Below are 14,463 nucleotides of genomic sequence, written 5' to 3'. Positions count from 1 at the left end.
TGGCACAAGCAACCATTTCTTAAGACGTTTTTTTTTTTATTTCTGTGTTCTATTGCTCTTTAGTAAATAGCTGTGGGTCACAAACTATTTATTGGATATTAAGGGGTAAGTTTATTAAAGGTCAGATTGGTGTTTTTGGAAGATTTTCCATGGGTTTTACAAACCAACTGAAACCAGAGATCTACTAAATGTACCAACTAAAAACTCAGGCTTCTTTTACAGTAGAATTTAAAGAGAGTGTTTCAATTTTATTTTATTTTTTATTGTGTGGGGGTCCCCCTCCCTCTCCCATCCCCCACAAATCACACCTCTCTGCCTGGGGTGGTACAGAAAGTGGGGTGAAAATATTGTGGGGTTGCACTTTATTTTACCATAACCAGCACCAAGCTGAATCAGCTGTGGGCCTTATACTATAGTAGGAAGACACCGCATGGGGCCCCCCTGCCATACCGTAATAATCAGCTACAAACTGGTTCGCTAAGGGCTGAAAAATCCTCAAAGCCAAGACCCAAAAAAACATATTTGTCAAGTTTTCATTTTGGATGAATTATGAATTCAAATGTGAAAAAGTGTGACTGTCTACTACAGTGGTATCACTAGGGGGATGTGGGGGCTGCAGACCACACTGGATGACACCATCCGAAGAGGCGACACCAAAATAGCTGCTCTGCTATTTTGGTGTCTGCTCTCAAATGGTGTTAACGAGCAGCCTGGGGGTTGCCCCCGACGTTATAAAAACGGGGGGCTTGATGTGCGGTCACGCCCCCAAAACATCATTCATAAGGGTGTGTGGCTTCAGTCACAAGACCTTGCCCCCCCCCCCCCCCCCTCTCGCGGATCCAGGGATTGGGGGTGACAGGGTGAGTATGGCACACTGGGTTACATCAAAGTTAGTGACACCATTGTTTTACTAGACTACTGTCCATAATCTGTTAAACTAAAGTCACTTGTTAATGCTTCTAATTGGTGTTGTCCATTGTTTGCAGATTCTCAAAGTAGCTGGAAATCATTGGCAATACACCTTGTACCAAGAGGACACATGGACTTATTTCCTGCTAGGGGGCCTGGAGCGTATTGTTTTCCAGTGTGTTACAGACTCTTGAAAAGCAATGTGATTACAAAATCAGAAATGTCAATGCACAATACTCCTGACAATCGCCACTGGTCAATGTTGGGGCAGGATTGAACCTCTGCCTGGCTTCTTCCCTCAATCTCCTCTGTTTCCCCCATAGACTTTTACCTCTCATGTAGGATAATAAGTTCTGCAGCTGTTGGGGGTGAAACTGGCCTTCTCTGCACTGGAGCCCCTAAGACTTTGGCCTGATTATTACCCTTAAATGTACTGGAATCAGAAGACTTTTAGAACAAAAAAATGAAAGAAGAAAATCTATTTAGAATTAATTTATAGCTGTATATATGTTGTACTTTTAAACAAATAATTATGCAGATGTTGGATTAAATCTCTTTAACCAGTGTCTGCTCTTCTATTTAAACTGTTGTGTGAATCTCTGTGTTGGCCAAGCGCTGAGTCTTTCCTATTTAATATAACTGACTGCATCTGACTGAGCATATTTAATAAATTTAGAGACACTTTGAAGGTGTGCTTTTTCCACAGCTGTGAATTGTATGAAAGAGTGGGAGGTTGAACTAGAATGTATCTAAGATATACTGAAGGAATGCAAAGCCAACCCTACAAAATATTTCATCTGAACTTTAAAGGTTTTAAGCAGGATTCATTTCTGAAGGTTTCGTATTGTACTGAAGGGATCAGTATGATATGCCGGCCGTCAGTATACCGACAACGGCATCCCGGCCGACCAGAATGCCGATAGCATGGTGAGCGCAAAGAGTCCCCTTGCTGGCTCGTTGTGCTCGCCACAGGTTCTATCCCACTCTGTGGGTGCTGTGGACACCCACGAGTGGTAATAGCCCATGTTAGCTGGGATTCTGGCTGGCGGTATTGTCAGCAGTTGGGATTTTGGCATCTGTATCCTGACCGCCGGCAACATAACTGTACAGAGATTGCACATTTGTCTTTGTTTGGTACTTATTTCTTAGGTACATATGTGTTTAGTACCAGGATAAAGTATGTGTAGCCAATATTGGTAGTAAGGAACAATTTATGCTACTAAAACATCCCCCCCAAAAAAATATACATAAAGCACATAAAAGAAAGAAATACACTTTTGTATAAAATTAAGAGAGACAAATGCTTATATCTAGTTCTAAAATGATATAACCCGTTGTAAATGGTATTTGTGTTAATGTTCTATATTAAACACATTGATTTTATAAATATAATACAATTTACAATGTTGCATATAAAACATATTAGATGTTACCTGTGTAAAATGCTTAATTTTGATATTAAAGGATATACTTCAATATGATAGAAATATCATAAGTTGCTGAAGTCTTTAAATCTGTGTTCCACTTTGCGTTTGTTATAAGCGGAGAGTCTCCCATAGGCTTCACAGTAGCAATGTTTCCAAAGATTAATAAATTGTCTCTTTTACAGCACCAGCATTCAGTGCTTACCTTTTTCCTCTGTGCTTTGTCCAAATGGTTTCTGTTACAGTAGTGTGCCTATTCTGTAGTCTCCTGACGTGTTAGTAGGCGCTATCTTTGGTGAAGAATTGCAGCCTACTGCCAGTTCAGCCCCTGTCTGCTGAGCCCTTGTCTGCACTCCTAAGCTGAGGCATTGTGGTGCATTCTATGCATTTAGGGCCTAATTCAGACCTGATTGCAGCAGCAAAATTTTTCTCTAATGGGCAAAACTATGGGGATCTTTCCGAGTTGATCGTAGCTGTGCTAAATTTAGCACAGCTACGATCATTCACACTGACATGCGGGGGGACGCCCAGTACAGGGCTAGTCCGCCCCGCATGTCAGTGCCGGCCCCCCCCACAGAAGTGCAAAGGCATCGCACAGCGGTGATGCCTTTGCACTTCAAGAGTAGCTCCCGGCCAGCGCAGCTTTAGTGTGCTGGCCGGGAGCTACTCATCGCTCCCCGGCCCGCATCGGCTACGTGTGACGTCACGCAGCCGCTGCGGCCCGTTCCGCCCCCTCCTGCCCAGCGATCACCTCTGCCTGTCAATCAGGCAGAGGCTATCGCAGCCCTGCTACGGCCTTCGGTCCTCTGCCATGCGCCGGCGCAGAATGACCCCCTATGTGCAATGGACAGAAGTAACATGTGCAGAGAGAGTAAAGGGACATAAACATGTAGCGATGTATGCTTAAACTCTAAGCAATCTGACTAGACTTAGAAACGAAGCACACATCTCTGTGTGTATGCTCCATTGCAATAGCGATGTGCGGCCCTGCACGTCGCTATGGCCGGTTCTAGATTGGCCCGCTGGGTGAAGTGAGTGCCCCCCCCCCCCTCCAATCTCCCTCAACACATTGCGCTGTGTGCGGAGTATTCTGTGCTAGATCGCTCAGCACGCATCTCTGGAACACATCGCTACGTGAGTACCCCCCTTTAGATTTGGGTGGGTTATTTTGTTTCTGTGCAGAGTAAATACTGTCTGCTTTATTTTTACACTGCAATTTAGATTTCAGTTTGAACACACCCAAATCCAGCTCTATGCACATGATACATCTGCCCCACCTGCAGTGCACATGGTTTTGCCCATTAACGAAAATTTTTGCTGCTGCGATCAGGGCTGAATTAGGTCCTTAGTTTGAGTCTCCCCCAATCTTTGTCCTGATACTAAATACATATCTAACTTACCAAATACTTGCCAGACAGAGATACACACCCCGTCCTTAATCCTGAGGATCATCTTCGCACCAGCCACATGAGGGACTTGTATGCACCGCGGCAAAACACAAAACCATCTGTTTTAATAGCCAGTGAATTGGAGCGTTTCATGGATACTGGTGTCGGCACAGACTGTAGTGTGAGAAGCACACAGAAGAGAAGGACTGCTCATCAAAGGATTCAATTCTGAGCAAATAATTCTTCCAACTGTTTTGGAAAACTTTTCCCATTTTTCTTGCACTGGATAAAAGTTATTGGTTCCTGGGACTAAAGTTACAAATAATTTTATTATATTAACCCCTAGTGAATCATAGATACCATGTTTATCGACCGATTATAACCTTTGTATTTCTGTTTTAATTTAGCCTGCGTAATTGTGAAAACATCTCTACAAGGATAGTAATAAAATATGTTAACCTTTGAAATGTCAGCCTTCATACAGAAAAATAAAAACTACATGTGGTGCTAGCTGAATTTGCTTTTCATATGTAAAGTTTTCTAATGTCATGTTCCTTAAAACTCCCTGAAAGTATAATACTCATTGGGCCAGATGTAATGGATTGCGAGACAGCCGGAGCTCCGAGACTCCGGCCTAACTCGTCCTTTTTTTTCTTTTTAAGCCGTAAACGTTTGCTGCATTAAAAAAAACGTAGGGGTTCGGTCGGAGTCTCAGAGCTCTGTCCATCTCGCAATCCATTATATTCAGCCCTATATGTCTACAATAGGCGAGCTATGGCAATACTTGTACAACTGTGAAATATTATTGTCCTTGGTTAGTAACTATTTCAGAGAGGGTCAACGATAACTATATATGTCACTGCAGTTTAAGTCCTGCTTCTGCCATGCCAAGCAGGACAGTGATAAAGATTTCACAGTTGCATGTGGATTTTGAGAGCATGGACAACAGTGTTAGCAGCACCTTGGGTCACAGCTTGGGGAGCTCCTAGGGGCTTTTCTAGTTTTTATTTTTATTTTAAGAGATGTCAGGTACAGGGAGGCTGCTGGCAACAGCCTCCCTGCTTCATGGGACTTAGACGGGGGGGGGGGGGGGGGGGGGGGGGGTGTTAATGGCTCCTATCTCCGCTGACAGGACACTGAGCCCCTGAGGTGACTGCTCGCTCCTGCATCACTGCCGCCACCCCCTAACAACAGAGTCAGAAGATGCGGTGATGTGTATGACACCGGCACCCCGGGTAAGCGGGGCGCCGTTGGGAATGGGGGTGGGAGCGCAGCTCTGAAGCGGCGCTCCAGAGGGGTAAGAGGTAGCACTGTGAGAGGCACCCTGGGCCAGGGCAATACCCTAACACTGGTCACCTAAGCTAACGGGCTGATCCCACTGTTAGCAGCAAACACACCTCAGGCCAGTATAAAATAATAAATGCGGGAAGATGTGCCATTACAGGGGGCGGGGCTTCTCAGAGCGGATCCAGCACTCACCAGCGCCATTTCACACTACAGAGACGCTGACCGGGAGCGCTGCCCTCCACTTAACTCCAGTTATCCTCTGCGGTACTAGGGTGTTATAGAAAGGGGTGGGGGGGGGGGGGAGTGTTAACTGTTTAATCTATTAAGGTTACTCAGTCAGCGGCAGGCATTTATTATAATAACTGCCTACTGGGGTGTTGTGTGTGCTGGCTCCTTATACGCTGTGTTTCTCTGCGGGTACTTTGGGGGAAACTGTGTCTGACATTTTCCTGTGTGTATATATCTCACATTACCATGTCTAGGGACTCTGTATCTTGTGCTGCAGAGTGTGTGTCCTTTCCAGAGGAGTCTATTCCATGTACTCAGGAATGCAGTATTCTGTCTCAGCCTTCTGAATCCGAACCCCCATGGGTGGCTTCTATTAAGGGAATTATAGCCCAGATTTCATCTAGGATAGCTCATAATGAGACTGAAACACAGGTTTTGAAAAGATCTGTAGAGTTTTGTTGTATTCTGCTCCCGCTTCCTCATCCAAGACCCCTGATATATATCCTAAAAAGCGTGCTATTGCCAAAATAGTGCAAGCCAACACGGATACCGACACTTATACAGGAGACGGTGAGGGGGATATACTGGGGGGTGAGGCATCCCTTGCTAAGGGGGTGCAACTCATGATTGAGGCCATTAGGGACATTTTACATATTTCTGAGAAGGTACCTGAGCAGATTGAGGAGGCTTACTTTACTGACAATAAGAAGTCCTCCATTACCTTCCCTGCATCCAAGGAACTAAACGCATTGTTTGAAAAATCTGGAGAAAAAATTCCAGATCCCTAAAAGGGTTCTCATTGCTTTTCCTTTCCCTGAGGAGGATAGGAAAAAGTGTGAAAACCCGCCGGTAGTAGACGCTTCTGTTTCTAGGTTGTCTAAGAAAGTGGTTTTACCTGTCTCTGGGTCCACCGCTTTAAAAGAGCCGGCCGACCGCACGATTGAGACTACACTCAACTCTTTATACACAGCAAATGGCGTAGCTTTAAGACCCACTATTGCTTGTGCATGGATTTCTAAAGCCTTAGTAAATTGGTTAGGCACTTTACTAGAGGAGTTAGGTTCTATGGTTAGAAGTGACATTGAATTGTTTTTACGTCACATACAGGATTCTGCAGGTTTCATGGTGGAAGCCATGAAAGACCTTGGACATCTGAATGTGAGGGCTTCTTCCATGGCTGTCTCGGCACGCAGAGGACTCTGGCTGCGCCTATGGTCTGCGGATGCGGAATCCAAGAAGAGTGTGGAGAACCTACCCTGCACAGGTCAGGCTCTGTTTGGGGAAATGTTAGATGCGGGATCTCCATGGCAACTGCAGGTAAGTCAACTTTTCTTCCCTGTGCTACAACACCGACTAGGAAATCACATCCTACATCTGGATGCAGTCCTTTTGGACCGCTAAAGTTAAAAAGTCCAAATCCCCCTCCACTTTCTTTAGAGGTGGTTGGGGGAAATCCCAAAAGCCTGCACCCGCAGGTTCCCAGGAACAGAAACCTGGTTTTGTTTCCTCAAAATCCTCGGCATGACAGTGGACCTCTCAGCCTGGAGATTGGGCAGGTGCGAGCAAGACTAAGAAATTTCAGTCATGTCTGGGCGTCCTCATGCCTGGATCCCTGGGTACTAGATATTGTTCCCCAGGGGTACAGACTAGAGTGTCAAGAACCACCACCTCACAGATTCTTCAAATCAGGCTTGCCAGCTTTGCTGACAGAAAGTGCTTTCCTACAGGAAGCCATTCAAAAATTGCTAAGGTCAAATGTCATTGTTCCAGTTCCACCTCAACTACCATACAAAGGTTATTACTCAAACCTGTTTGTAATGCCGAAACTGGACGGTTCGGTAAGATCGATATTAAACCTAAAGTCATTGAACCCCTACTTGAGGGAATTCAAATTCAAGATGGAGTCTCTGAGAGCGGTGATCTCAGGTCTGGAGGAGGGGTAATTTCTGGTATCCCTGGAAATTAAGGATGCGTACCTTCACATCCTGATCTGGCCGCCTCACCAGGGTTATCTCAGATTTGTGCAGCTGGATTGTCACGATCAGTTTCAGGCACTGCCATTTGGCCTCTCCACGGCACCAAGAGTGTTCACCAAGGTAATGGCGGAGATGATGCTATTCCTCCGCAAGCAGGGTGTGAACATAATTCCTTATCTGGACGATCTACTAATAAAAGCATCTTCCAGGGAAAAGCTGTTACAGAGTATTGCTCTCTCAACTCCACTGCTTCAGGATCATGGATGGATCCTGAACCTTCCAAAGTCACATTTGGAGCCGACAAGAAGGCTGTCCTTCCTGGGGATGATCCTCGACACGGAAGTTCAGAGGGTGTTTCTGCCGGAAGAGAAGGCGTTGGTGATGCAAGCAATGGTCCGGGATGTCTTGAAGCCAACCCGAGTATCTGTTCATCAGTGCATTCGCCTTCTGGCACTACTGTGCGGAAGATTTCATGCACGGTCTTTTCAACTGGATCTCCTGGACAAATGGTAGGGATCTCCTCTTCACATGCACCAAAGGATACGTCTGTCACCAAAGGCCAGAATCTCGCTCCTCTGGTGGCTGTACACCTCTCACCTACTAAAGAGCCGCAGGTTCGGGATTCAGAATTGGATCCTCCTAACCACGGATGCAAGTCTCAGAGGTTGGAGGGCAGTCACTCAAGGGGAAAACGTTCAAGGAAGGTGGTCAAATCTGGAATCCATCCTTCCGATAAACATTCTGGAACTAAGAGCCGTGTACAACGGTCTTCTACAAGCGGCACATCTTCTGAAAGATCAGGCCATTCAGGTTCAGTCGGACAATGTAACGACAGTGGCCTACATAAACTGACAAAGCGGAACGAAGAGCAGAGCTGCAATGTCAGAGGTAACAAAAATAATCCTCTGGGTGGAAAAGCACGCGGTGGCGCTGTCGGCAATCTTCATTCCGGGAGTGGACAACTGGGAAGCGGACTTCCTCAGCAGACAGGATCTCCATCCGGGAGAGGGGGGCCTCCACCCAGAGGTGTTCGCAGAGGTGATAAGTCTTTGTGGCGTACCTCAAATAGACATGATGGCCTCACGCCTCAATAAGAGGCTTCGGAGGTATTGTTCCAGGTCAAGGGATCCACAGGCAGTGGCGGTGGACGCCCTGGTGACTCCGTGGGTGTTCAAGTGAGATTTTGTGTTCCCTCCACTTCCACTCATCCCAAGGATTCTCAAAATAATCAAAAGAACAAGAGTTCAGGCAATCCTCATTGCTCTGGACTGGCCAAGAAGGGCTTGGTACGCGGATCTTCTGGAATTACTGCTGGAAGATCCGAGGCCTCTTCCTCTACGAGAGGACCTTCTGCAACAGGGGCCGTTCGCTTATCAAGACTTACCGCGGCTACGTTTGATGGCATAGAGGTTGAACGCCAGATCTTAGCTCGGAAGGGCATTCCGAACAAAGTTATTCCTACGCTGATACAGGCTAGGAAAGGAGTAACGTCAAAACATTACTATCAGATTTGGAAAAAGTATGTGTCTTGGTGTGAATCCAAGAAGTTTCCTACGGTGGAGTTTCAACTTGGATGGTTTCTCCTCTTCCTGCAAGCAGAGGTGTATGTGGGCCTGCGCCTGGGCTCCATAAAAGTTCAGATTTCGGCCTTGTCCATTTTCTTCCAGAAACAATTGGCTGCCCTCCCTGAGGTTCAGACTTTCTTGAAAGGAGTCTGCACATCCAACCTCCCTTTGTGCCTCCTACAGCACCTTGAGATCTTAACGTGGCACTGCAGTTCCTGCAATCGGATTGGTTTGAGCCTTTACAGGAGGTTGAGGTCAAGTTTCTTACTTGGAAGACTGTCACATTGGTATCTGCTAGACGTGTGTCAGAAATGGGGGCATTGTCCTACAAGAGCCTCTACTTGATTTTCCATGAAGATAGAGCTGAGCTCAGGACGCGTCAGCTATTTCTTCCGAAGATTGTGTCGGCTTTTCATATCAACCAACCTATTGTGGTGCCAGTGGCTACTGACTCCTCAATTACCTCAAAGTTCTTGGATGTTGTACGGGCTTTGAAGATTTATGTGAAGAGAACTTCTCGTCACAGAAAGTCGGATGCTCTGTTTGTCCTTTATGATCCCAACAAGATTGGGTGTCCTGCTTCTAAGCAGACGATTTCTCGCTGGATCAGGTTTACTATCCAGCATGCTTATTCTATGGCAGGATTGCCGTGTCCGAAATCCGTTAAGGTCCCTTCCTGGGAGGCTTCTCGGGGTGTTTTGGCTTTACAGCTTTGCCGAGCAGCGACTTGGTCAGGGTTGAACACGTTTGCCAAGTTCTACAAGTTCGATACTTTGGCCTCTGAGGACCTAAAGTTTGGTCAATCGGTTCTGCGGGAGCCTCCGCGCTCTCCCTCCCGTACTGGGAGCTTTGGTACATCCCCATGGTACTAATGTGGACCCCAGCATCCTCTATGACTCAAGAGAAAATAGGATTTTAATTGCCTACTGGTAAATCCTTTTCTCGTAGTCTGTAGAGGATGCTGGGCGCCCGCCCAGCGCTTTGTTTTCCTGCAGTTGTTACTTGGTTCAGTACTGTTGTTCAGCTGTTGCTGACTTGTTTCAAGCTGGTTGCTTGATTTTCTGTTGTGTGAGCTGGTGTGAATCTTACCACTATCTGTGTATTTCCTTCTCCTGAAGTTTGTCAGTCTTCTCGGGCACAGTTTCTAGACCGAGTCTGGTAGAAGGGGCATAGAGGGAGACGCCAGCCCACACTATTAAACTCTTTTCTCTAACGTCCTAGTGGATGCTGGGACTCCGTCAGGACCATGGGGAATAGCGGGCTCCGCAGGAGACAGGGCACATCTAAATAAAGCTTTTAGGATCACATGGTGCGTACTGGCTCCTCCCCCTATGACCCTCCTCCAAGCCTCAGTTAGGTTTTTGTGCCCGTCCGAGAAGGGTGCAATCTAGGTGGCTCTCCTAAAGAGCTGCTTAGAAAAAGTTTTTTTAGGTTTAAATCTCAGTGAATCCTGCTGGCAACAGGATCACTGCATCGAGGGACTTAGGGGAGAGATTTCCAACTCACCTGCGTGCAGGATGGATTGGAGTCTTAGGCTACTGGACACTTAGCTCCAGAGGGAGTCGGAACACAGGTCCTCCTGGGGTTCGTCCCGGAGCCGCGCCGCCGATCCCCCTTACAGACGCTGAAGACGGAGGTCCGGAAAGCAGGCGGCAGAAGACTCCTCAGTCTTCATGAAGGTAGCGCACAGCACTGCAGCTGTGCGCCATTGTTGCTACACGTCTCACTGATTCAGTCACGGAGGGTGCAGGGCGCTGCTGGGGGCGCCCTGGGCAGCAATATTAAATACCTTTAGTGGCAAAATAAATACATCACATATAGCCATTAAGGCTATATGTATGTATTTAACCCAGGCCAGTTTTCTTAAAACCCGGGAGAAAAGCCTGCCGAAAAAGGGGCGGAGCTTATTCTCCTCAGCACTCAGCGCCATTTTCCTGCTCAGCTCCGCTGGTGAGGAAGGCTCCCAGGACTCTCCCCTGCACTGCACTACAGAAACAGGGTAACAAAGAGAAGGGGGGCATAATTTGGCGATATTGATATATTAAAAGCGCTTATATCAAAAACAACACCTTCTAGGGTTGTTTATATACATTTATAGCGCTTTTGGTGTGTGCTGGCAAACTCTCCCTCTGTCTCCCCAAAGGGCTAAGAGGGTCCTGTCTTCGATTAGAGCATTCCCTGTGTGGCTGCTGTGTGTCGGTACGTGTGTGTCGACATGTACGAGGACGATGTTGGTGTGGAGGCAGAGCAATTGCCGGTAATGGTGATGTCACCCCCTAGGGAGTCGACACCGGAATGGATGGCTTTAGTTATGGAATTACGTGATAATGTTAGCACATTACAAAAGTCAGTTGACGAAATGAGACGGCCGGAAAACCAGTTAGTACCGGCTCAGGCGTCTCAGACACCGTCAGGGGCTGTAAAACGTCCCTTACCTCAGTCAGTCGACACGGGTACCGACACAGATGAATCTAGTGTCGACGGTGAAGAAACAAACGTATTTTCCAATAGGGCCACACGTTATATGATCACGGCAATGAAGGAGGCTTTGCAGATCTCTGATACTGCTGGTACCTCAAAAAGGGGTATTATGTGGGGGGTGAAAAAACTACCTGTAGCTTTTCCAGAATCAGAGGAATTGAATGACGTGTGTGACGAAGCGTGGGTTAACCCAGATAGAAAACTGCTAATTTCCAAGAAGTTATTGGCATTATACCCTTTCCCACCAGAGGTTAGGGCGCGCTGGGAAACACCCCCTAGGGTGGATAAGGCGCTCACACGTTTATCAAAGCAAGTGGCGTTGCCGTCTCCTGATACGGCCGCCCTCAAGGATCCAGCAGATAGGAGGCTGGAAACTACACTGAAGAGTATATACACACATACTGGTGTTATACTGCGACCGGCAGTAGCCTCAGCCTGGATGTGCAGTGCTGGGGTAGTGTGGTTGGATTCTCTGACTGAAAATATTGATACCCTGGATAGGGACAGTATTTTATTGACTCTAGAGCAATTAAAGGATGCTTTTCTTTATATGCGAGATGCTCAGAGGGATATTTGTACTCTAGCATCAAGAGTAAGCGCGATGTCCATATCTGCCAGAAGAAGTTTATGGACGCGACAGTGGTCAGGTGATGCGGATTCCAAAAGGCATATGGAAGTATTGCCATATAAAGGAGAGGAATTATTTGGGGTCGGTCTTTCGGACCTGGTGGCCACGGCAACTGCCGGCAAATCAACTTTTTTACCTCAGACCCCCTCCCAATAGAAAAAGACACCGTCTTTTCAGCCGCAGTCCTTTCGCTCCTATAAAAACAAGCGACCAAAAGGACAGTCTTATCTGCCGCGAGGCAGAGGAAAGGGTAAGAGAGGGCAGCAAGCAGCCCCTGCCCAGGACCAGAAGCCCGCCCCGGGTTCTACAAAGCCATCAGCATGACGCTGGGGCTTTACAAGCGGACTCAGGAGCGGTGGGGGGTCGACTCAAGATTTTCAGCAATCAGTGGGCTCGCTCACAAGTGGACCCGTGGATCCTGCAGATAATATCTCAGGGTTACATGTTGGAGTTCGAAAGGTCTCCCCCTCGCCGGTTCCTAAAGTCTGCTTTACCAACGTCTCCATCAGAAAGGACGTCGGTTTTGGAAGCCATTCACAAGCTGTATTCTCAGCAGGTGATAGTCAAGGTACCCCTCCTACAACAGGGAAAGGGGTATTATTCCACACTATTGTGGTACCGAAGCCGGACGGTTCGGTAAGACCTATTCTAAACCTGAAATCCTTGAACCTGTACATACAGAAATTCAAGTTCAAGATGGAGTCACTCAGAGCAGTGATAGCGAATCTGGAAGAAGGGGACTTCATGGTGTCCCTGGACATAAAGGATGCTTATCTGCATGTCCCAATTTACCCCTCACACCAAGGGTATCTCAGGTTCGTGATACAAGACTGTCATTATCAGTTTCAAACGCTGCCGTTTGGTTTGTCCACGGCCCCTCGGGTCTTTACCAAGGTAATGACCGAAATGATGGTTCTTCTACGAAGAAAAGGCGTATTAATTATCCCTTACTTGGACGATCTCCTGATAAGGGCAAAGTCCAGAGAACAGCTGGAAGTCGGTGTAGCACTAACCCAGGTAGTGCTTCAGCAACACGGGTGGATTCTGAATCTTCCAAAATCTCAATTGACCCCGACAACTCGTCTGCTGTTCCTGGGAATGATTCTGGACACGGTTCAGAAAAAGGTGTTTCTCCCGGAGGAGAAAGCAAGGGAGTTATCCGAACTTGTCAGGAACCTCCTAAAACCAGGAACTGTGTCAGTACATCAATGCACAAGAGTCCTGGGAAAGATGGTGGCTTCTTACGAAGCGATTCCATTCGGCAGATTCCATGCACGGACATTTCAGTGGGATCTGCTGGACAAATGGTCCGGATCGCATCTGCACATGCATCAGCGGATAACACTGTCACCAAGAACAAGGTTGTCTCTCCTGTGGTGGTTGCAGAGTGCCCATCTGTTAGAGGGCCGCAGATTCGGCATACAGGACTGGGTCCTGGTGACTACGGATGCCAGCCTACGAGGCTGGGGAGCAGTCACACAGGGAAGAAACTTCCAGGGCGTGTGGTCAAACCTGGAGACGTCCCTTCACATAAATATACTGGAGCTAAGAGCGATCTACAATGCTCTAAGCCTGGCAAAATCGCTGCTTCAGGGTCAGCCGGTGTTGATCCAGTCGGACAACATCACGGCAGTCGCCCACGTAAACCGACAAGGCGGCACGAGAAGCAGAAGAGCAATGACAGAAGCTGCAAGGATTCTGCGCTGGGCGGAGAATCATGTCATAGCACTGTCAGCAGTGTTCATCCCGGGAGTGGACAACTGGGAAGCAGACTTCCTCAGCAGACACGACCTTCACCCGGGAGAGTGGGGACTTCATCCAGAAGTCTTCCACATGATTGTGAACCGTTGGGAAAGACCAAAGGTGGACATGATGGCGTCTCGCCTCAACAAAAAATTGGACAGATATTGCGCCAGGTCAAGAGACCCTCAGGCAATAGCTGTGGACGCTCTGGTAACACCGTGGGTGTACCAGTCAGTGTATGTGTTCCCTCCTCTGCCTCTCATACCAAAGGTACTGAGAATTATACGGAAAAGAGGAGTAAGAACAATACTGGTGGCTCCGGACTGGCCAAGAAGAACTTGGTATCCGGAACTTCAAGAGATGCTCACGGAGGATCCATGGCCTCTACCTCTAAGAAGGGATCTGCTTCAGCAGGGACCTTGTATGTTCCAAGACTTACCGCGTCTGCGTTTGACGGCATGGCGGTTGAACGCCGGATTCTAAAAGAAAAGGGCATTCCAGAGGAAGTTATTCCTACCTTGATTAAGGCTAGAAAGGAAGTGACTGTACAACATTATCACCGCATTTGGCGAAAATATGTTGCGTGGTGTGAGGCCAAGAAGGCTCCAACGGAAGAATTTCAATTGGGTCGATTCTTACATTTCCTGCAAGCAGGATTGTCTATGGGCCTAAAATTGGGGTCCATTAAAGTTCAAATTTCGGCCTTATCAATCTTCTTCCAGAAGGAATTGGCATCAGTGCCTGAAGTACAAACTTTTGTCAAAGGTGTACTACATATACAACCCCCAATAGTGCCTCCAGTGGCACCGTGGGATTTGAACGTAGTTTTGAATT

General features: G+C 47.4%; 1 protein-coding gene across 1 annotated transcript in view; it reads left to right on the top strand.

Annotated features, from left to right (window-relative positions):
- Positions 1-1,593, top strand: part of DNAJB12 (DnaJ heat shock protein family (Hsp40) member B12) — a 176,659-nt gene extending 175,066 nt beyond the window's left edge. The window contains exon 9 of the mRNA XM_063961468.1: positions 987-1,593. The gene's annotated coding sequence lies outside the window, so the exon portion shown is untranslated. The remainder of the gene's footprint in view (positions 1-986) is intronic.
- Positions 1,594-14,463: the final 12,870 nt, after the last annotated feature.

Source organism: Pseudophryne corroboree, chromosome 3 (assembly GCF_028390025.1).
Source record: "Pseudophryne corroboree isolate aPseCor3 chromosome 3, aPseCor3.hap2, whole genome shotgun sequence".
NCBI classification, from domain to species: Eukaryota; Metazoa; Chordata; class Amphibia; order Anura; family Myobatrachidae; genus Pseudophryne; species Pseudophryne corroboree.
This window is presented reverse-complemented; position numbering and strand designations above follow the sequence as displayed.